The following is a 23,461-nucleotide window of genomic DNA, read 5'->3' as shown; positions in this document are numbered from 1 at the left end:
TTTGAGATGGAGTCTTGCTCTGTCGCCCAGGCTGGAGTGCAGTAGTGCTATCTCCACTCACTGTAACCTCCGCCTCCCGGGTTTAGGCAATTCTTCTGCCTCAGCCACCTGAGTAGCTGGGGCTACAGGCACACACCACCACACCTGTCTAATTTTTGTATTTTTGGTAGAGATGGGGTTTCACCATATGGGCCAGGTTGGTCTCAAACTGCTGACCTCAAGTGATGCACCTGCCATAGCCTCCCAAAGTGCGGGAATTACAGGTTCGAGACACCGTGCCCAGCCTGTGTACATATTTTGCTATGTTTATACCTATTTAATTCATTTTGGGGGAGTGCTAATGTAAAGGGTAATATGTTTTTAATTTCAAACTTCAATTGTTCTTTAAGGTAACTGATTTTTGTACATTAACCTGCAAACTTGCTATAATCATTTATTAACAAGTTATTATAATAACCTCCTTTCAAGAAGGTTTTTTTTTAATTCTCTGGGAATTTTTACAAAGACGATCATGTCATCTGCAAACAGTTTATTTCCTCCTTCTCAATCAGTATACTCTTTCTAATTCTTGTCTTATTGCATTAGATAGGATTTCCAATTGGATGTTGAAAAGCAGTGGTGAGAGGAAACATTCTTGCCTTGCTCCTGATTTTAGTGTGAAAGCTTTGAACTGTAGGGTTTTGAGACTTCTTTATATAGCATAGATAATGGTTCCTTGTCATATATGTGATTTGCAAGTATCTTCTTCCACTCTGGAGCTTATCTTTTTATTCTCTCAAAAGGGTCTTTTGCAGAGCAATATTTTTTATTTTGATGAGGTCCTATTTATCAAATTTTCCTTTTCTAAACCATCACCTTGATTTTAAGTTTGGACTTCATATGAAATGTTCACCTACTCCTAGATCACCAAAAATTATCCCTGTTTCATTTTTTTAAAGATTTTATGGTTAAATATTTTATATTTTTCATTATTCATTTTGAGCCAATTTTGTATGAGATGTGAGATTTAAGCTACAGTTCAATTTTGCCTGTGGTTGTCTAATTGCTACAGTACTATCTGTTGACAAGTGTTCTTTCTTCTATTGAATTGCCTTGACACATCTGTCAAAAATGTGTTGAGCATATTTGCTTGGGGCTAATCCTGGTTTCTCTATTGTGTTCCATTGATTTGTTTGTCTATTTCTCTAACATAGAACACTGTCTTGATTACTGTAACTCTATAGTAAAACTTAATCTGTTTAAGTGATTCCTGTTACTTTATTATTCTTTCTAATGTTTTTTATGTATTCTAGGGGCAGTGGTTTATCTGAAAAATTGTGAAATAAATATGTCTATGTCTAGCAAAAGCGTGATATCTCATTGTGGTTTTTGTTTTATATTGTAGATGACGAATATTGAAAATGCTTTAGGTGCGTATTTTCTATCTGTATATCCTCTTTGGTGAAATGTCTCTTGATAGTAATTGCATTAAATATGTTCATTGATTTGGAGAGAATTGCCTACTTTACCCATGCTAAGGCTTTTAATCTATGAAAATTGTATGTTTCTTCATTTATTTAGATCTTTATCAGCATTTTGAATTTTTAGTACACAGATACTGTGCATGTTGCATTGAGAGTATACTTAGATATTTCATTTTCTTTGAAGCAATTATAAATGGTGTTTTATCTTTACTTTCAGTTTCTGCAAGTTCATTTTTATTATACAGAAATGCGGTTGATGACTTTGTTTTGATCTTGTATTCTGCAATCTTGCAGAACTTATTTGTTAATCTAAAAGGTAATTTTTTTTTTTTGGTAGATTCCTTGGGATTTTCTCATAGACAATGATACCAATTTTATTCGTTTCTTTTCAATTTGTATGTCTTCATAGTTTCTTTGTTGGTTTGTTACAATGTCTTGGATTTCCAGTACTCTGATGAATAGGAATAGCGAGAGAAGACATCTTTTGTTTGTTCCCAATCTTAGGGGAAATCATTTAATAATCTTTTATAATTAATAAGTATTTTAGCTATAGAATTTGGTAGGTAATTTTTATCATTTGGGGTAATATCCCTCTAATCTCAACTTTCAGAGAATCCTTTTTTTTTGTTTGTTTGTTTTTGAGATGGAGTCTTGCTCTGTTGCCCAGGCTGGAGTGCAGTGGCGGGAATCTCAGCTCACTGCAAGCTCCGCCTCCCGGGTTTACGCCATTCTCCTGCCTCAGCCTCCCGAGTAGCTGGGACTACAGGCGCCCGCCACCTCGCCTGGCTACTTTTTTGTATTTTGTAGTAGAGACGGGATTTCACCGTGTTAGCCAGGATGGTCTCTATCTCCTGACTTCGTGATCCGCCCGTCTCAGCCTCCCAAAGTGCTGGGATTACAGGCTTGAGCCACCGCGCCCAGCTGACTTTCAGAGAATTCTTATCTTGAAAAACATGTTAGATTTTATCAAATATTATTTCTATATGAATTGATATAATCATATAATTTTTCAATACTCTGTTGATATTGTGGATTATATTCATTGATTTGCAATGTTGAACCAGTCTTGCATACTTGAAAAGTAAAGCTACTTTTGTGTGTGTTTGTGGTAAAAACATTTAAAATTTAATCTCTTAGCAAATTTCAGGTACACAACACAGCATCATTAGCTGTAGTCACTGTGCTTAGTTATTATTCAACCAGCACAACTAAAAGTTTGTACCCTTGGACTAACATCTCTCTATTTTCTTCACCTGACCCCAAACCCCTTGTCAGCTTCTGGCCACCACTCTCTTATCCTCTACTTCTGTGAGTTTGATGTTCTAGATTCCACTTATAAGTGAGATCATTTGGTATTTGTCTTTCTGTGCCTGGCTTATTTCACTTAGCATGATGCCTTTCAGGTTCCTCCATGTGATCAGGTTTTGATTCCATTAAGTATTCACTTCCTAGTCTAAATTGTGTTGATCTCTTCCCTTTCATTCCTTCTGCTTGCTTTGGGATCATTTTGCTTTCTTCTAATTTCTTGAAGTATAATCTCTTAGATGTTTGCTTTGAAAACTTTTATCATTTCTAGTATAAGAATTTAGTTTATAAATTTCTCTCTCAACACTGCTTTAGCTGTATCCCACATATTTTTTATATTTCTTTCCTTTTCATTTAGTTCTATGAGTATTTTTATTTCCTTTTAGATATACATAGATTATTTTAAAGTATGTTTTGAATTTTTACATTTTCAGAGATTCCACTATCTTTCTATTATTATTTCTAGGTTGATCCCATTGTTGTCATTGAATACACTCTGTATAACTTAAAATCTTTTAAATTTGTTAAAATTTGATACATAACATACGATGTGGTCTATCTTGGAAAACTTCCTTGGACACTTGAAAAAATATGTATTCTGCTGTTGTTACAGGACTATTCTATAATGTCAATTATATTCTTGACTGTGTTATTTAAATATTCCATGTCTTTGCTAATTTTCTGTTCACTAGCTCTACCAGTTGCTGAGATGACACGCTGAGTTATTGTCTGTTTCTCCTTTCAAATCTTTGTTTTTGCTTCACATATTTTGAGGCTCTGTTGTTAGCTGTGTACACACTTAAAATTGGTATGTCTTCTTGTTAGAATGATCCTTTTATAATTACTCCATATCTCCCTTTAGCTCTGGTAATTTTCTGGACTCTAAAATCTCTTCACTTTTTAATATTATTGTACTGAATAGCACATAGTATTATAATTTTTTGTTTCAATCATCAAATATGTTTTGTCAAACACAATAGAAAAAATAAAATATCTATTTTATGTACTTACATGTCTGCTTTTTTTCATTGTATCTTTATTTTTTCCTGATTCTCCAAGATTCTTTACCATTTTCTTTCTGTTTAAAGAATTTCCTTTTGCTATTTTTTAAGAACAGATTTGCTAGTATCGATTATTTTAAGTTCTCTTTACCTAAGAATGTCTTTATAGTCTCCTCATTTCTAAGGAATAATTTTGCTGGTTATAGAGTTTATAGTTGACTTTTGTCTCACCAATTCCTTCTGGCTATCATGGTTTCAGATGATGTCATTCAAATCAGTTTTCCCCTTTGGATTTTCTCTGACTCTTTTCAATTCTTTTTTCTCTGACGCCAGTTTTCAGAAGTTCAATACAGTGTGTCTTGTCATGGATATCTTATCTGAGTTTAAGTCAGTTTCTTAAATCTTGTATATTTCCCCAAATGTAGAAGACTATCTCCATTACTTTTATGAGACTCGTTCAGCACCACTCTCCCTCTCTCTCTTCCATGTGGAATTCTGATAATACAAATGTTGGATCTTTCATTATTGTTCCATAAGTTCCTCTTTGCTTTTTATTCAGTGTATTTTATCTCTGTTGTTTACATGGGCTAAATTCGATTGTCATATGCTCAAGTTTACTGATTCGAACCTTTGTCATCTCCACTCTACTATCAAGCCCATCTAGTGAGCTTTTAATTTCTATTAGAGTACTATTCAGTTTTGTAATTTCCATTTGGTTCTTTATATGCAGCTTCTTTTTATGTTCTAATTTCTATTTTTTTAATGGAATTTATTTTAATGGAATTTCTTAGTTATTCAGTCATTTATATGATGACTGATTTAAAATGCCTTTCAAGATCTGATTCATCTCAGTATTGTCATCAGTGGATTGCCTTTATTCATTCAGTTGTGATTTTCTTTTTCTTTCTTTCTTTTTTTTTTTTTGTATGATAGACGATTTACTATTGCATTCTGGTCATTTTGTTTGTTATATTAAAATACTCAAGTGTCTCATTCAAATCTTATTTTAGCAAGTAGTCATGGTGTTTCAAGTTCGCATACAGGTCCTGGACTATTTTTGTGGAGTGTGGTTCCAAAAACACTTTAATTTTCAAAGTTATTGCAGTGTTATTTTGCTGTGCATGGTTTATCTTTGCTACTGGAGCTTCCCTAGTACTTGTTGGTGCTGGGTGAGAGGGTGGTAGGTGGTTACTCAGGCAGGGCCACCTGATGTGTTCCCATAAAGGAGGGAAGTCTCAGACCCACAGTAGAGAAAAGGTTTCCTGAATCAGGTCACTTTTGTGCCTGAGTTCCTCTTATTGATATAGCCTACCACCTTGGCATTTATCAGTAGCAGAGAAAAGTCTTAGACGTGTCAGAGAAGAACATTTTGGCCACTTATTTTTTGTGGGACTTTTGATCAATGTTTCTTGACAATTATGTTAGCCTTGATTGATATCACAAGCTCTCCTATTCTATCCAGGAGAGGAATAAACCTGAATGAGCTTCCTTCAGTTGCTGGATCAGGGGTTGTGGACTGTTGTGTCTGAGTTGGTCTTCCATTGGGTAAGGCAACATAAGATTGTATTCTGCTGTGAATTTCCTCCTTTTCTAGGGTTGAAAGCCAAAAATTTATTCTTATCATCTTTCATAGTTCCTCTTTGGTTGCCTCTTGCATTATTTCCAGAGTCTGTAGCTGTGCTGCTTCACAAAGAGAAACAGAGAGTAATGGGTCTACATCTCATCTTCCCTAAGCCAGAAGTTCTTTGATGCCCTTTTACATTGACTTGAGTATCCATAGGAGTCTCCTTTCTTCTTTCTTCTTCTCTGGTATTTGACTGAGTGGATCTGAGCTCTCTGCAATGACAAGAAGAAGCACATCTTTAACTCAGTATGTTCTCTGTGTGTTTGAGGCACATTTAATTTGTCGGCTTTGATATCCCTTTGAATTCCACTCCAGTATAAGGTTTATATAACCCTTGGCCATTTCACCCAGGAGCTTCCAGTAAGTGACTATATTTTGTTTGCTTGATTCTTTTCTGTTTTGTTTGCTTTACATCACAGGCCTTCCATAAAACTGCCATGTCAGGCAAAGAGGAAAGAGAAAAACAAACAAAAACTGATTTTCATTTGGCTACCAGATATGACAGCTTAATAAAAAATCTTCGACTTTGAAATTTGTAAAATTATCAATGTCACATGAAAACATTCAGATTTTTTTGACATTTGTGTATTTGTGTGCATATATATAAGATGGTATTAGTTATATGAGGGCTGCAGTGACAACATTTATGCTTTGTCAGTCACTTGCCTTCATAATTTCCCTTTCTAGTGAAGAAGAAATTGGACCACTCTGACTTTTTAGAAACTTTGCATGATGCATGTGGCCATATTTCTAGTAATAAACCTTAGTATAAACTTTATTCACATGAATGCTTTCCCCTTTCCTGCCTGAAAAAAAGAACTAGATAGTACAAATATTTTAAGCAGCATGGAAGGTTTCTGGTGGTATCGTTGACTCACATGAGTTCACTTCCACAGTTATGAGAACATTAACGAAAGGGAATCATATAGTATCCTTGTTCTCAAGATTAAATGTCTGCTTCCTTTTCAGTTTTAGGTACAAACAAGTTTTTAAAAGTTGGTAGCTTCAAAGTCTTAATAGGTAAATATAATCTAGAAGATAGAATTTTAGACTTCTTAACCACAGTTTCAAGTTCCCCAATAGAACACATAACCTGTCACCTTTATGGTAATTTTTTATTTATTTACCTACTTAATTGAAACCAATTATTTAATTCATTAGTTTGAAAGATTCTTTTTGGATTCCTACCGTCCTGGTACAGATTAGAAACTTACTGAGTCAGTCATTCATTGCTATCGGATGTGATATGCCTATTCATCACTGTGTAGTTTGTAATAGTATAAACACTTCAGAAAAAATTTGATAACTAAAGCCTGATACATTCATACTTTGCAATGCTATAGCTATTATCTCTATATATTGGTGCTGCCAACCCCTTTATTCTTCTGATAGAATTACATTTTATGTTAGATATTGCATCTCTGTTCTTCATGCCTCTTCTTTTCTGTGTTTTTTATATCCATCCATCTGTGCTGAATTTTTGCTCAGTTCTTCATATCTATCTCACAGGTTAAGAGCTATGTCTTCTTCTGAGAAGAGTTTCCTAATAAACTCACCAACTCACTGAAGCTTTAATTTTAATTATATATGTTAATACCTAAATTTTCTATTTGATCTATTTCAATTATTGGTATTGGAATACCATTTTTATAGCATCTTGTTATTTACTCAAGGTTTTTGTTTGATGTCAGTATACTAAACACATTTATTAATTTAAATTTTGGGTCAGATAACTCCAATATCTAAAATCTTGCTAGGTCTGGATTTACTGTCTGTTGTTTTCACTGGCCCTTGTAAAGGCATCTTGTTTCATTGTGTGTTTTGTTATTTTTAACAATAACTTTATATTTCATAAAATTTCATTTGTAATAATTCTTTAGTCCCTAACTGAAGAAGCTTGTTTCAATTTTTTCAGATTACCCAGATAGTATGAATTCATGATGCAAACCTGCAAAAAGCATTATATCTTTTGAAATTCACAGAAGAGGTTTATTTTCTTCATCATTCAATGTGAAGTTTCAAGACAACACATTTTTCTTGTAGTTACTTGGAGGACACATATTTCTATTTCTCACTTAACCTGAAGGTATGCCCTTTAAGATCACAGCTCTAACATGTGAGATCTCTAATTAAATTTCCCATCACTGGTGCACACTTAGCTTTATATGCTTTATATTTACATTTGCAAGACCCTGATTAGGTCTTCAGATCCTACAAATGTTCTTCAGGAAAATGCCAAACCCAGATTTTTTTTAACCAATCAGGGATAATAATTTTAACCTCTGATTAATGCATTTGAGATTTTTTTATAATTTATTTCATGCAACATTTTTTCTCTTTTAACTTTTTTAGTAGAAGGGTTTATTGATATAATTAGTCTTCATTTTGCCAGAACTAGAAGTCCCATGACTAACTCGGGATGCTATTTATACTTCCAAACTTTCCTATGGTAAGAGAAGAGATCAGTTGCCAGTGGTCCAGCACAACTGTTCAAATACTAGTTGCTGCTTAAATATGGCAACGTAGGTAATGAGTACACATGTCCCAAAATCCTGGTTAGATATTCCTCTTCTGTGCTTTGACACTTTCTACTTCCTTTAAAATTAGTTTCTTCATTTGAATTTTTAAATTTCTTGCTTATTATTATGTTCCTCGAGGGAACAGCCTTGTTTGTTCTTTTTAAAAACTATTTTTAAAATAAATTTTATTTTTTTGTAGCAGTTTTAGGTTCACAGTGAAATTAAGCTGAAGTGCAGAAAGTTCCCTATCCTCACACACCCACAGTCTTCTCCACTATCAACATCTCACACCACAGTGGTATAATTGTAACAACCAGTCAACCTATATTATCACATCATTAATACCCAAAGTCCATAACTTCCATTAGCGTTCACTCTTGGTGTTGTGCATTCTATAGGTCTGGACAAGTGTACGATGATATGCACCTACAACTGTAGGATCATACAGAATAGTTTTACCTCTCTGAAAATCATGTGTTCTGTCTATTCAACCTTCCCACCTCCCTCAACCAGACAACCACTGATTTTATTTTTCACTGTCTTTATAGTTTTACCTCTATATTTTGGAAGATAAGGACATTGTAGAGGATTTGTATCATTTATTTTTTAAATGTTTGGCAGTATAACTGCTGAAGCCATCTGGGCCTACTGCTTTCTGTTTCAAAAATTATTCATTATTATTTAATTCCTTTAATATATGTAGGCCTGTTAAGATTGTCCATTTCTTCTTGTGTGAGTTGTGGCAGATTGTGCCTTTCAAGAAATTGATCTATTTCATTTAAGTTCTCAAATTTCTGGGCATAGACCTGTTCAAAATATATTTTTTATCCTTTTAATATCCATGGTATCTGCAGTGATATCACCTTTTCCATGTCTGATATTAGTAATTTGTGTGTTCTCTCTTTATTTCTTAATCTGTCCAGAGACTTAAGAATTTTAGTGATCTTTTCAAATAGTATTTGGTTCCATTGATTTCCTCTATTGAGTTTCTGTTTTCCATTTTATGTATTTCGGCTCTACTGTTATTTCTGTTTTTCTGCTTACTTTAAAATTAATTTATGCATTTTTTTAGTTCACTAAGGTGGAAGTTTAGATTACTGATGTTCAATCTTCCTTATTTTCTAATATATGCATCCAATGCATTGCTTTCACTGTATCCCATAAATTTTGATAAGTTGTATTCTCATTTTTATTTAGTTTAAAATATATATTTAAATTTTTTCTTGAGTTTTTTCCTTGACTCCTGTGTTATTTGCAAGTGTGTTGCTTAATCTCCAAATATTAGAATTTTTCAGATATCTATGATTGATTTCTAAGTTAATTTCTTGTGGTCTGAGAGTAGATATTATATAATTACTATTTTTAAAAAATTTTGGTAAGATGCATTTTATGGACTGAGATGTGGGATATCTTAGTGAATATTCCTTGTGAGCTTGAGAAGAATGTTTATTTTGCTTTTGTTAAGTAGTCTGTAGGTGTTAATGATATCCAGTTGATTAATGATGCTGTTCAGTTCAATTATGCCCTTATTAATTATCTGGTTTTTGGATCTATTTATTTCTGATAACAGGGTGCTAAAGCACTCAACTATACTAGTGGATTTATTTATTCCTTCTTGCAGTTTTATCAGTTGTTGCCTTGCATATTAATATTTGGATGCTTTGTTGTTAGGTATATGCACATTAAATATTGTTATGGATAATTGAAGAATGGAGACTTTTATTACTATGTAATGCCTTCTTTGTCTCTGATAACTTTTCTCTCTCCGATGTCATCTCTGTCTGAAATTAATATAACTACTTCCACTTTCTTTTGATTGGAGTTGGCATGATATATCATTCTGCATCCCATTACTTTTTATCTATATATGTCTTGATATTCAAAATGGTTTACTTGTAAACAACATATAGTCGGATCTTATTTTTGTTTGAACCCTTGCAATTTCTGTCTCTGAATAGTTATATTGAGACCACTGATGTTTAAAGTGATTATTAATACAGTTGACTTACTGTCTATCACACATGTTTTTATTTTCTGTTTGTTTTCCCTTTTCCTTGTATTTTTATCTGCCATACGTTTTCTACCTCTTGTGGTTTTAATCGATTACTTTATATGATTCATTTTTTTTTGCTTCTCTTAGTATATCAGTGAGACTTCTTTATCTTCCATTTTTAGTGGCTGCCCTGGAATTTCCAATATACATTAGAAGCCAATTAAAATCTGCTTTCAAATAACACACAACACTGCTTCAAAGCACCTGCCTTATAATAACAAAATATTCCTATGTGTTCTATCCTGCCCCTTACATGACTGTCATTCATTTTACTTATACATAAAACATACATACATATTACATACATAATGTATATTCAAATAGGTTGTTGCTTTTATTATTTTGAACAAACTAATTTTTATTAGTATAAACCATTATTTTTTAAAACAAAAGAATTAGAAAATAAAAGGTTTTTTGTACTCTCACTTACTCACTTCTTCCTGTCTTTAAATAGATATGAGTTTGTGACCTATGTTATTTCCTTCTCCCCAAAGAACTTTTAACATTGCTCACAAGGCAGTTTACTGACAAAAATTTCTTGAATTTTTGTCTGTCTGAGAAGTCTTTACTTCTTTTTCAATTTTGAAGAATAGTCTTTCAAGGTATAGAATTATGGGCTTGTGAATTTTTCCTCTCAATACAAAACAAAAACAAAAAATTGCTCATTGCTTTGCAGATGGTAGGCACTTGACAAGTATGTGCTGAATGAACATACTAAAGAATGAATAAATGAATGGATGAGAGAATGATTACATGTCGCCCTTCACTTACTTTGCTCCCATGGAATTTGAGGTAGCCATAGCTGCCAGAGGACATTGCAGACTTCTTGTCTGACTTGCTAACTAGAAGGTCCCCTTGAGATCTTATTCCTCACAATGACACAATCCCAAGTGTTAGAGAATATGAGATAAAACAGTAATTTGTGGCCTAGTCCTCCTTCTCATTTCTAGAAGGGAGGGATTTATTTATTATAAAACAATTAGAGGCCATCATTTCTAGCAAGGGATTTTTGGTGTACCTTGGAGATGCTCCGTTCTAAAGAATGGGAAGACTTAATGATAATGGAATCTATGGCCTCATACATAACAGCCATTAACAAGACACAAATAGAAGAAAACGGCAGAGAAGTGAAAATTGAAGTTGAAAGGAATGCCAAGGGTTAAGGAATTCTCCATATTTCCTCTAATGGAAAGCTTGCTTGCACTAACATAATCCAACAGGAAGAGTCACCTTTTTGTATCACTCAAGAAGCACAGAGTATGGTTTAATCAAGAATGGGAACAATTGGCTTCAGTCTGGCATAGGACTCTTTCCCTAACCTTTTAGACATTGCAGGACATAATGACGGGATGAAAATAGCCTAGAGATCCATAACTTTTGGGAGTGTCTCTAACTTTTGGAAGTATAACCCGTTTCTGTATTGAGAAGAAGAAGACTGCTGCTCCATTGCTAAAACTCCTGGGTTTTGATTGGCATGAAAAAAGCTACACAACACTTTTCACCATACCTCTTTTGTGAGATCGTTTGGGGACAGTAAAACATCTTTTCTTTCTTGGCCAAACAAGATAACTAAAACATTAAAAATAAAAGCCCCTCAAATGTTGGCACATTAAATTGTAGTGCCTAAAACAGAAGAACAGGATCTTCTCGGCCACCTGTGCTCATCACTAACAACAAAAAAAGAAAAAATAATAGAACAATGCAGTTGAGATCAGTTACTTTGTCAATGGGTCTTTTTTAACAGCATTGCAATATAAAAGTTACATTCATTCTTTCTTGGATTCCCAACAACATAGGATGACATCTATTCTTGGTAACTTTGAGAACATTATATAATGCTGGGTGCAAATACAAACTTTAGTGTATTCAGACTTTTGGCATGTGAAGAGTAACTTCCATGCCTCTACTTCCTCCCACTTTACAGCTTGCAGAGGAGATGTAATAAGGACCAACATTATATAGAGACATTCGATTAGGGTTAGGCTGCTAGTAAAGGTGCCCTTGTCTGCTTCTCTTGGCTAGTCACCCTTGAATCTAATTTCCTGGCAGACTCTGATCTGATTTCAGTTCCACTTGGCAACCTGCCGTAACTCTAAAATGCTTCCAGAATGTAGTAGGTTACTGTATGTATTTTTACCTTGAGCTGTATTCTACTTTGATTGACTCACTCTAGCTGTAATGCTCAACTGAAAACTTCTGAGCTTCATGTATTAAACGGCACAGGACTACCTTTTGTTGGCTATTAAGCACGTGGATGAATGCATTATTCTGTAATGTGGTGGAAAGACCATCCACTTTGTAATCAAACAAATATGAAGAAAGTTTCTAAGATCTGGAGTGTCAGTATCCTCATTTGTAAATGGGAAGGCTAATATAAACTGTACCATGGAACCATTAGGAAAATTGAACTCACATGGAGTACCTCGCATAGTCCTTAGCATATAGTTGGTGCTCAAATTAGCTTTGAAAAGTAAATAAATTTAAATAGAAATTCAGATATTGTCAAAGGCTTAGGGCACAAAAGAGCCATGACTAAACTGTACAGAACTGATGTTTTAAAGGCCAAAATTTCAGGCTGGGAACAGTGGCTCATGCCTGTAATCCCAACAATTTGGGAGGCCAAAGTGGGAGGACTGCTTGAGCCCAAGAGTTTGAGACTAGCCTGGGCAACATAGGAAGACCTTGTCTCTGCAGAAACACATAAAAATAAAAACATTAGCTGGGCATAGTGGCTCATGCTGGTAGTCCTAGATACTTGAGAGGCTGAGGCAAGAGGATCGCTTGAGCCCAGGAAGTCAAGGCTACAGTGAATCTTGATCATTCCACTGCACTCCAGCTTGGGCAAAGTGAGGCCCTGTCTCAATAAATAAATACATAAATAAATAAAAATTAAAAATAAAGGACATAATTGGTGAGCGGGATATATTTTTCTGAATCAGTGCTTTTGCATACAATCTGATACACCCAATTGTTCAGAATAGATTGAGTATCATGCTTATTGCTGATACATTAATTCTGTGTCAGATATTTGGAATAATATTAGGTCCAGCAAAATGCTTTAAGATTATACATATAACTATTTCTTATTTTGGGAATTTGCAAAAGATTTTTTCAGACATTTTAAATGAAATAGTTTGATCTGATCAACTCTTTGGTAAAACAATGCTACAGAAAATCCTCTAGGTTCACTTTTTTCAAACTGGTACTTTTCTCTGAATAAATAGTCATGGAAATTACAGCGTTTTTATTCATTGGATTTTCTTTACTCCTTTTCCTTTTTCTCCAGAGAGGCCACCTTTCTTCTAGAATGTATGTTCTGACACTCTCTGCACTGTTTGTTCACATCTCTCTTTATTTTCATTGAAGCTAGTAGAATTGGAATATTGACTCTTCCCTGGTGTGTTGGTGAAAGGATCATCTAACCATTTTCCACTTAAGAAACCCATTTCTGAGGGGACTCTTTGGGGGTGCTCTTCATAGTCAGTTCAATTTTTTGAGGCTGAAAAAGCACACTGTTAACGCTTTTTGAAGATCACCTGCAAAGGGAGCCCACTGCTAAATTTCCCAGCTGACAAGAAAATGCCCATCAGGCTACATGGCTGTTGATAGATTCTAAAGAAGACATCATTCTAAATATGTGTGCCTGTGTGAGATGCTGCCGTAGGGAGTTTGCTCTGGGATATGTTTCTGGATTGGAAGCTGATTTTCAAGTCATTTTTGGAATTTAGGAAAGTTTTTTTTTTAATACTTGCATCAGGCCCGTTATCAGAGACTCAATCATAATCGACCTGTGAATACGGCCACATTGTTCCTAAGCAACCTCATGAATAAAAAAAGCCACTATATTTGCCTGTGATTGTGGGGGCAAAATTTGATAAGGAAACAGATGGCATGTTGTAGCTCCCAGGAATTTTCAATAAACAAGCTGATATTGAAAGAGGTTTGCAAAAAAGTTCCAAATAATATTTTAGCTGTGTGTGTGTGTGCGTGTGTGTGTGTGTTTTGAAAATTGAATACTAGAGTTCAATGTTGATTAATGTCAATGTCAAAGTTTACAAACCTCAGAACTGAATAATTCTGAATACATACTCTATGACATGCAGAGCTCATTATTAACCTTAGCCTGCCTTTGCATTGATACACCACTTTTGCCAACTCGGAGGCCTGAACATCACGTTAATTCCATAACAGGTGGAAAACCTCCTACTACCCAATGAGTCAAGAGTGAAGCACATTTTAAGCAAATATTGTGTAGGCTGTCTTCTCTCAAAAGAGGTATGTTTCAGGGGGCACCAGTATTTTCAAATGGGAGTATGCAAAATGTGAGTATTTTGAGTTTGCCAAAGAAAGCAGTAAATACAGTAGCATTTCATCATGCAAACATTTTAACATGTCTCAAACCACACGTACTGTGTCTCATGCTATGAAAATCTTATAAGATTATCTTATAAAATAAGATTTTCATATGTATGCTTTATATTCTACATTAATGTGATTCTATAGGATTGAACATATCTAACTCCTTATTTACATTTATGGAGAATTTTTAGCAATTTTCAATGATGAAACTGACCCCAGGTGATTTTTGACTATGTACTGACTTTAGAAATCAAACAGTATCATATGCACCTCACTGTCATTTACAAAAGTTTGCCTTCACATGGTTCCCATTCACCCAGGCCCTACCTCCCCCTGTCCCTTCTTACCTGGCTCAGAATCTCCCCCTCTCACTTTGATCTCTGCCTCTTCTTTCTCTTCCTCTGGTATCACTGAAAGCTTTAACTCTTTGATGTTTCTCCTCAGCTGATCCCCCAACATGTAAATATTTCCTGTATTACTTGATTTGGTGCTTTGGTGCTTTGTCTTTTTTGTTTTCCAGTTTCTTTTCTCCTTCCTCTATCACTCCTCCTCCTTTTCCAGGCTGTGAAGAGTAGAAATAGCCTTAAATACCATCATGGAGGCTACTCTGGCTATTGTTGTCCCCTGATACTGAAAGTGGTGACTCCTTCCTGTGGGGCCACAGCACTTGTCATCACCATGTCAAGATACTGGCAGAGCTTTTGTGGGATGCCTGTTTCAACCGCTACAGAACAGTCCTCAGTGAGAAAGAAAAAGTGGGACTCTTTTCAGTATGAACTTGTTTTTCATTAACCGTGCTGGTCATACCAAAAGTTTTAGAGCATCAAGATTGTGAGCTCTGCTTAGGAGTTAGAGACCAGCCTAAGCAACATGGTGAAACCCTGTCTCTACAAAAAAATATAAAAAAAATAGCTGGGCATGATGGCATGCACCTGTAGTCCCAGATACTCCTGAGTCTAAGGTGAGAGGATAGCTTGAGCCTGGGAGACAAAACCTGCAGTGAGCCCACCACTGCACTCCAGGCTGGGTGACAGAATGAGGCCCTGTCAAAAAAAAAAAAAAAAAAAAAAAAAAAAGGAAGAAAAGAAAAGATTGTGATCTCTGAAAGCAAACCACCTTGGTTCAAATCCCAGTTTCACTATGTATGAATGGTATGACCTGAGTGAAGTAATTTCATGAACTCTAAATTTCCTAATTTGCAATAATAACATTTGATTACAGTTGGTATGGGGATTTAAAGGAGCCAATGTATGTAAATTGCTTAGGATGGAGCCTGCAATGTAGTAAGAGCTCCTAAAAGGTGAGCTACTATATCATATAGTCATATCATTCCATGATTAATTAATCCTCCCAATAACCCTTTGTTAAATACCGTTTAAGTGCCAGGCACTATGCTAATCAGTGGAGAAATAAGACAAATTAGGCAAAGCACCTGCCATCAAGAACCACAGAGTCAAGAATTAGAGAACAACAGGCAAGTAAGTAAAGCCAAAGTGTCAACAAGGTCACTGCCTCCCTCCCTTGTTGTGCTTAGCCAGCCTAGCTCTCCCTGCAGATGCAGTTTCAGGGGATGCTGTGGAAAGATCAGAAAATCAATAGAAGGCAACTTGGAGGGGAGGGTGCAGAGGTCATTGTCATTGTGACTTGGTCCTCTTAAGAGCTGAGATGCTTACTCAAGAGCTGGAGGTTAGTGTAGAGGCAGGTTCCACTCTCTGACCTCAAGGTATGAGGTTTGTTAGGAATTGAGCAGCTCTTCCTGAGAAATTCTCAGGAGATACCTCATATACTGCATCCTCCGTGAAAGGCCAAGGCTTGGTTATGGTGGGAGGCAGAAGGAAATTTCTGTGACCAAGTGTGGATGAAAATGAATTTTTAATTTCACCATGTGCCTGGGATTTCAGAGGGTCTCAAATAAAAGACTAGAGACAAGGGAGCCATAAGAGATTGTGTCAGGAGAGAGGAAGCATGGCCAAGTACGGGGATGAGAACATTAGTCTGCAAAGAGGGCTGACTGTGCCTATAATTTTTGACAGTGACCAGGGCTTATAGAGATGTGACATGTGGTAGGATGAACAGCACATACATTTTTACACAGAGCTCTCCACTTACATGTTTTCAGCTTCTTTTGTAACACTACCTCATGAATGCAAGGCATGTTCTAAACTATGTATGGGAATAGAACTGTTGGGTTCAAGGCCAAGTCTTTCAGATAAAAGAGCAAATTCTCCCAGATGTTCACAAAGTAAAAAAAAAAAAAAATGTAGAACTGACCTATTATGAAAACAAAGAACAGATTTTTATATTAGTAAAGAAAACACTTCGAAACTTAAAAAAATGTAACTGATTCACATAATCTTGTTGGAACATTGGCAAATATTCAGGCTATCTATACTATCTTTAATTTAAACGACTTATTTTACCACCATAAATTCAAATTTAAGTTATTTCAAAATACTTCCTGGCATTGGGAGGCTGCGGTAGGAGGATTGCTTGAGGCCAGGAGTTCAAGGCCAGCCTAAGCAACACAGTGAGTCTCTGCCTCTACAAAAAAACTTTTAGAAATAAAAAAATTAGCTGGGCAAAGTGGTGTGTATCCATAGTCCCAGCTACTTGGGAAGCTGAGACAGGATGATTTCTTGAACCCAGGAATTTGAGGATGGAATGAGCTGTGGTCATGCCACTACGTGGCAGACAGCCTGACAGAGCGAGTTGCTGTCTCAAAATAAATAAATAAATTAAATAAATAAATAAATAAATAAAACAAAATCCAAACACTTCCTGGAAACAGATAAGTTTATTTTAGCAAGCAAAATGTTACTTCTATTATGATATTACTATCTAATAATCTATGTGCCCTGAACAGCACTTCAAATGCAAATAACTATTCTGTCGATGGCTGTACCTGTAAAATAGACCAAATGATATTATATTAACAGTTTCTCCACCTGCCATTATTCATTTTAGAATCTTGTGAATCATGAAATACCAGAAGGAGTATGCTGACTGCCTACAGAATCCCAACAAATTAGATAAATGTAAATGTCAGAACCAACCAAAGTAGTCAAGCTTTGGAATCATTGTTCTAACTTTGGCAGAGACATCAGGCTATGGCAACAATGGGAAACAGGGGGCCCAAGTTTTCCAACTCACAGGCAGAGCTGGTGAAAAATCTGGGAAGGGAAGCTACCATTCATTCCAATGAATAGATCTCAGCCCAGGTCCTCTGAAAAAAACCCAAAACGAGAATGCTTGGTCAATTTGACCCCCTTAAACAATGCATATAGATGTTTTTGTATGCCTGCATACCACATTTCCATATTGAAATACAATAGAAGTGTAAAGGTGGACTTACATAAGCCAAGTCACTTCGTATAAAAGTTGCTCCTAGGCACATGATGAACTTTGGTTAAAGTAGACATAATTAAAAATAGTTAAAAGTAGATAATCACTAGTAAAACACATGACATACTTATTTGGGCATTATTTATTCAAAAGTGTAGCTAACTGACAAAGGCACGGCCACTTGATATTGGGGACTTTGGTGAAAGTGTCATTGGTGGGGGTGATTAGGATGAGGGAAGATGGATTATATTGTCTCCAGAGCCTCATCCCCTTCAACATTGGCACTTTAAGAAATTAGAGTTTATAACTTCATCAAAAACTGATCAAGTTCTGGGGAAATTCATTAACTCAACTCACAAGGTAATGATATATTAACTAAAAATTTATACTGGGAATTGTTTGTCTAGCAAGATGAACATTATAATTCATTTAAATGGGAGACCTCTGTCGGGTGTACTCTGGAGAGCAAATGATATTGGGAGGTGAGTTACTGTGATTAAAAGCAAAGCAACCCCATTTTAAAATTCAAGTGGCAGTGTCTTCAAAATACTTTCATTGTCTATGTTCATACTACTTCTGATAAGATAAGCTGGTACCCGCTATTAGAACAATGGCCTCAACACCTATGAAGAGTGGCATGTTATTCTTCCAGGTCTCTTGTGACAATACAGACTTAGATGTATCATAATTAATTATATAACCTCCTTTATTATGAAAACCCTACCCTATTTTTCAGAGATGAGCTATAAAAGATACCATCATCTCTAGTGGTTCAGTGAGTATGGCAAGTGCTGGGATAAATAAAGTTTTACTTAAGGACTTCTCAAAGGCTTGACCATGATAATGCTATGTGAGACTGTAAGAGGAGAAAGTTAAAACACACAAGCTCCCCAATTTATTTTAAAACTAAGCCACTGTACCTTCTGGTTCTAACTTTTGTTTTTTCCTCTCAAATTCTCATGGAATGGATATTCTTCTTCAGAACAGATGTTGAGAACCTTAGCCCTAAGTTTGTAAAAAATAACTAGGACCATTTCTGAGAGTTGTTACTGGAGTTCACTAGGGCTTCCTTCTTTCACATTGATTTCAGTTAGCTCCAGTTTCAGAGGCAATGTTTCTATCTGATTAGTTCCCAGTGTAGGTGACATTTCAGCTTAAAATGGAGTTTTCTGATCTTGTTTCTAATATCTAAGAATCTGTTTGGAGCCCCATATATATTGACTGCTATTTGGTGCTGAGAATCAAGAAGACTTGCACTTTTAAATTTTGAAATAATTATCGGATAATGGGAATTTGAACAAAATGTACAGGATGATATTATGTAGCTTTTACCCAGTGGTAACATACTGTATAACTATAGTATAAAACCCAAACCAGAAAACTGACATTGGCACAATCCATAGACTTTATTCAGATTTCACCAGTTTTACATGCACTTATTTGTGTGTGTGTGTGTGTGTGTGTGTGTGTGTGTGTAGTTGTATGCTGTCTTCTATGTCCTGAGAATTCGAATTTGGACAGTCCTTATAAGACAGTACTGGGACAAATATATCGGCGGAGGGGGGTTCTATTTAAAGCCAGGACAGATTATTTTGTTTTTCTTTTAGTAAATTTTCAGAAATGTTCAAGAGACTTTGCATTTCCGCCAAATACTTTCCTCAGACTTCTTTCTGATGTCTGGAATGCTTTCAGTTAATAGATGAAGTATTTCTTAACAAAAGGTAATAATAATTATTTTCTTCATATACCTACTTAACAAATATTTACTTAGGTTCTACCATATGCCGGGCACTGTTCTAGGTGCTAGGGAAATTACAGTGAACAAAACTAAATCTTTGCTCTTATGAATTTTATGCCTTAGTAGGGGGATGTCAAAAGACAAAATATAAAACCCTCCAGGTGGCAATAAGGGCTATGAAGAAACCTAATTTGGAATTAAGTGTAAATGGGGGCTAGTTTACACAAGAGGGTTAGAAAAAGCCTCTCCAAGCCAGGGCGCAGTGGCTCACGCCTGTAATCCCAGCACTTTGGGAGACTGAGGCAGGCAGATCACGAGGTCAGGAGATCAAGACCATCCTGGCTAACACGGTGAAACCCATTAGCCGGGTGTGGTGGCGGGCACCTGTGATCCTATTCTACTCCAGAGGCTGAGGCGGGAGAATGGCATAAACCCGGGAGGCGGAGCTTGCAGTGAGCAGAGATCGCACCACTGCACTCCAGCCCAGGTGACAGAGCGAGACTCTGTCTCAAAGAAAAGAAAAGAAAAGCCTCTCTCCAATACAGTGGCATTTAGGGAGAGGCTGAAGGGGAAATTGAGAAGCAGGGGGAAAGGCATTGAGGCAGAGGGAAGAGCACATACGGAAGCCCTGAGTCACAAGCTTGCTTTGTGTGTTTTCAGAACAGCAAGGAGGCTAGCGTGACTAGCATAGCATGATGAGATTGTAGAAGGACTTGAGGTCAGAGAAGTGACAGGTGCCAGATTATGTGGGGTCTTGTAAACCATAGTGACAAGTCGAGATTTTAGTCTGAGTGATCTGAGAAATCACTGGGCATTGGGCAGGTTTGAGCATAGAAATGATGCAATTTAGCTCAGTTAAAATATCACATAGATTTTCTTGTATAAAACTAGTTAAAGAGAACAAGAGTGGAAGCAGGAGATAAATAAAAAGACTATTAATGATAATACAAAGGCAAGTTGATGCAGGCTTTTCCACTAGCTGTAGCAATAGAGGTGAAGAAGAGTGGTCAGATTCTGGATCTATTTCAAAGGAAAAATCAATAGATTTGCCTATGGAATGCATGTGGAGAGTGAGATAAAGGGGAACTAAGAGTAAATGCAAAGTTTTGGCTTGAGCAGCTAAAGTGAATTGTCATTTATGGAGATGAGGAAGACTGAGGATTGCTAGTGTTGGAGGAAAAGGTGAAAGGAGTCAATAGCTCAGTTTTGAATATGTGAATTCTGAGATGACTATTAGATGCCCTAGTAGCTGAGTATATGAATCTGAAGTTCAGGGGACAGGTCTGCTCATTATCAACACAGAGATGATGCTGAGGGCCATGGGACTGGATGAGAACAGCCAGGGAGAGGTTTTACAATCATATAAAGAGAGGAGTGCTTACTATGAACCAAGCAATGTTCTAAGTTCTTTGTGTTTAATTGCTCATTTCATCCTCACGACTCTATAAGGTAGAAACTCTTCTTTTCCTTCATTTTACAGGTGTGAAAACTGAAATTTAAAGAGGTTATAAAACTTGTCCAAACTGACACAACCAATCTAGTTATAAAAAGCTTACTTTATTGATACGATACTTGTTGATAAGACTTGAAATTTAACCCCTGGATGAAGCAAGACACTGTTGTAAATGGCTACTTAGCTGAAAATGGCTCTTAACAGCCAGGACAAGAAAAGAGAAGAGTTTATTTATTTCCTAAGATAAAAACCCTTATAATATGCAATCTCGATGCTCTCATCAATGTCAGTCACCCTCAGTTAAGCAGAGCAGAGGTCACAAAGACTGCCCCCATGCTCCTTACTGAAGAGTGGTTCCCTTCCGTGTTGGTACCACTTCATAGCAAATATTTCACACAGAAGCATAGTTTTGGGTGGGGACTCTTTAAGGGGATCCAGACTCCGTATCATTTACATGATTCATTCTCTGATCCTGTTTTGACTGGTTTGGTTTCATTTATTAGACAGCTCTTTCTTGTGGTATATTATGAGATGTGTTGCAGATGGAATAATAAATAAAATAGAAATTGTCTCTGCTGTACTCAGTGAGCTTTCATACTAGTAGAAAATAAAAGATCATGAACAAGTACACAGACAAGTAAATCGAATAATCATAAATTGTGGCCAATTCTATGAAGAAAAGAATGATGCAGCAAAAGCAAACGATAACAGGGAGATCTTGTTAGGGCGAATAAGAAAGGTCTTTCAGAAGAAGTGCTATTTAAGCCAATACTTGAGGGATGAGCAGGGAATGCCCATGGGGGGGAAAAAAAAAAGATAGAAGGACATTCCACACAGTGAGGGCAGTGAGAGGTCAGAGGTGCTGGGATTTCAGCAAGCTTTGGTAATTGAGCACAGCTAAGACAACGTGTTTGGGGGGGGTTGAATGAATAGGAGGCCCTGAGTATCTTTTACAGTACGGTATAAGAATACAAAGTGATTTAATCTAAAATGACTCAGATATTGTTTTACTCTATAATCTCATTCAGACAAAAAGAGATTACTATGCATCCAATAATTGTATGAAAGAGTAAAATATATTCATTTTGAGAAGGTTACCAAGACCCTAACTATGTATGGCCACTTGATAATATTTATTCAGTCCAGTTGTTTTGGAAAAAGTTCTTCTGGCAATCTCAATAACCAGTTGCTGCATTATAATCTGAATTTGGCTTCAAGTTATTGGCCTAGATGAGCAGACCATAGCTAATCCTCCATTTCTCTTTACACAGGCAGAGCCCAGGGCTGATCATTTCTACACTGCTTTGACTAAGTCTTCCTCTAATCATATGTAATAACAATTTCTATTAATCAGTTTTCTAGATGTGTAAGGATCACAAGGAATTTATCCATGTAAGAAGGAGCAAATTTAAGTAGCTTTGCCCTTAAAATGTTCACATGGAGAAAGCAATTTTGTCAGTCTTACCTTTTTCTATTATAAAAAGTAGGAAACCAATTCAAAGTAAATCATGCCTTTTTGCTTATGTGTTTGCATTACTGGTTTACATGGTCAAAATATGGAAAGGGGAAGAATAGGGAAGGCCCTGTATAGAAAACATTCAAGACCTTGAATGACATCAATATTCTTTCTCACTCTCTGCATAAACTTGATACTTCTTACTGCATTCGGGTTTGTCTCATTGATTCATTTAATCAATTCTGTAAACATTTAGTGAGCAACTACTTGTGTATGAAACACTGTATTAAGGTCTAGATAAAGTGGTAATCAAGTCAGGCCAATTATATGCACAAGTATATAGCACTTTGTACCCTTTTCTAGAGAGTAAAGGAAGAATTTAAACTAAAAATAAATTCATACATAATCTACTTTCAAATAGTAAAATATTTCATAAAAAAGCAATGTAGGATAAAGTAAGGGACTAAGGCTAGAGGAAGACAATGGAGTACTTTAATTAAGGTGATCAGGAGAGCCTTCCGTAAAGAGATGATACTTGACTTGAGACCTGGAGCATTACATAGAAGCAGTCATTCAGAGCTCTGTGGCAAGAACATTCCAGAAAGAAGGATCCAAAAATATAAAGACCCTAAAAAAGTGAAAATGACCTTAGTGTATTTGAGGGGCAGAGACAAGGCTCATATTGGTGGAGCAAAAAGATCTAGGGGGAAGTAGGATGTAGTTGTTGAATAGACAAGAACCTATTATCTAGGGTTTCCTAGCTTATGGTAAGAAATCTAGATTTTATTTTAGTTTTAAGAGGAAGTCATTGGAAACTTTTAAGCAGAAAATGAAAAACTCAGGTATAAGCGTTAAAAACATCTTTCTAGTGAAGAACAGGCTGTAAAAAGTCAAGTGTTAGGAGGTAGGACACTTCAGTCCTAGGGAGAAACTACAGTGGTGTGAATTCAGGTAAAAACTGTAAAGTTGGCAAGAAATTACTCAACTCAGGTTATATTTTGAAAAGAGAAATTTAGACCAATATCCCTGATGAACATCGATGCAAAAATCCTCAATAAAATACTGGCAAACCGGATTAAGCAGCACATCAAAAAGCTTATCCACCATGATCAAGTGGGCTTCATCCCTGGGATGCAAGGCTGGTTCAA

At 35.9% G+C, this 23,461-nt stretch overlaps 2 long non-coding RNA genes across 3 annotated transcripts in view; one reads left to right on the top strand and one right to left on the bottom strand.

Moving 5' to 3' along the window:
• The window catches only part of LOC105466943 (uncharacterized), a 124,061-nt gene that overhangs the window by 4,292 nt on the left and 96,308 nt on the right, over window positions 1-23,461 (bottom strand). For both annotated transcript variants that reach the window (XR_011624614.1, XR_011624615.1), the window contains 2 exons: window positions 14,672-14,886; window positions 3,780-5,605 (listed from right to left, as the gene is read on the bottom strand). This is a non-coding gene — a long non-coding RNA (uncharacterized lncRNA). The remainder of the gene's footprint in view (window positions 1-3,779; window positions 5,606-14,671; window positions 14,887-23,461) is intronic.
• The window catches only part of LOC105466941 (uncharacterized), a 180,102-nt gene that overhangs the window by 105,780 nt on the left and 50,861 nt on the right, over window positions 1-23,461 (top strand). The gene's annotated exons all lie outside the window — the stretch shown is intronic.

Source organism: Macaca nemestrina, chromosome 6 (assembly GCF_043159975.1).
Source record: "Macaca nemestrina isolate mMacNem1 chromosome 6, mMacNem.hap1, whole genome shotgun sequence".
Taxonomy (NCBI): domain Eukaryota; kingdom Metazoa; phylum Chordata; class Mammalia; order Primates; family Cercopithecidae; genus Macaca; species Macaca nemestrina.
The sequence above is the reverse complement of the archived record's forward strand: the minus strand, read 5'-3'. Positions and strand labels throughout refer to the sequence as shown.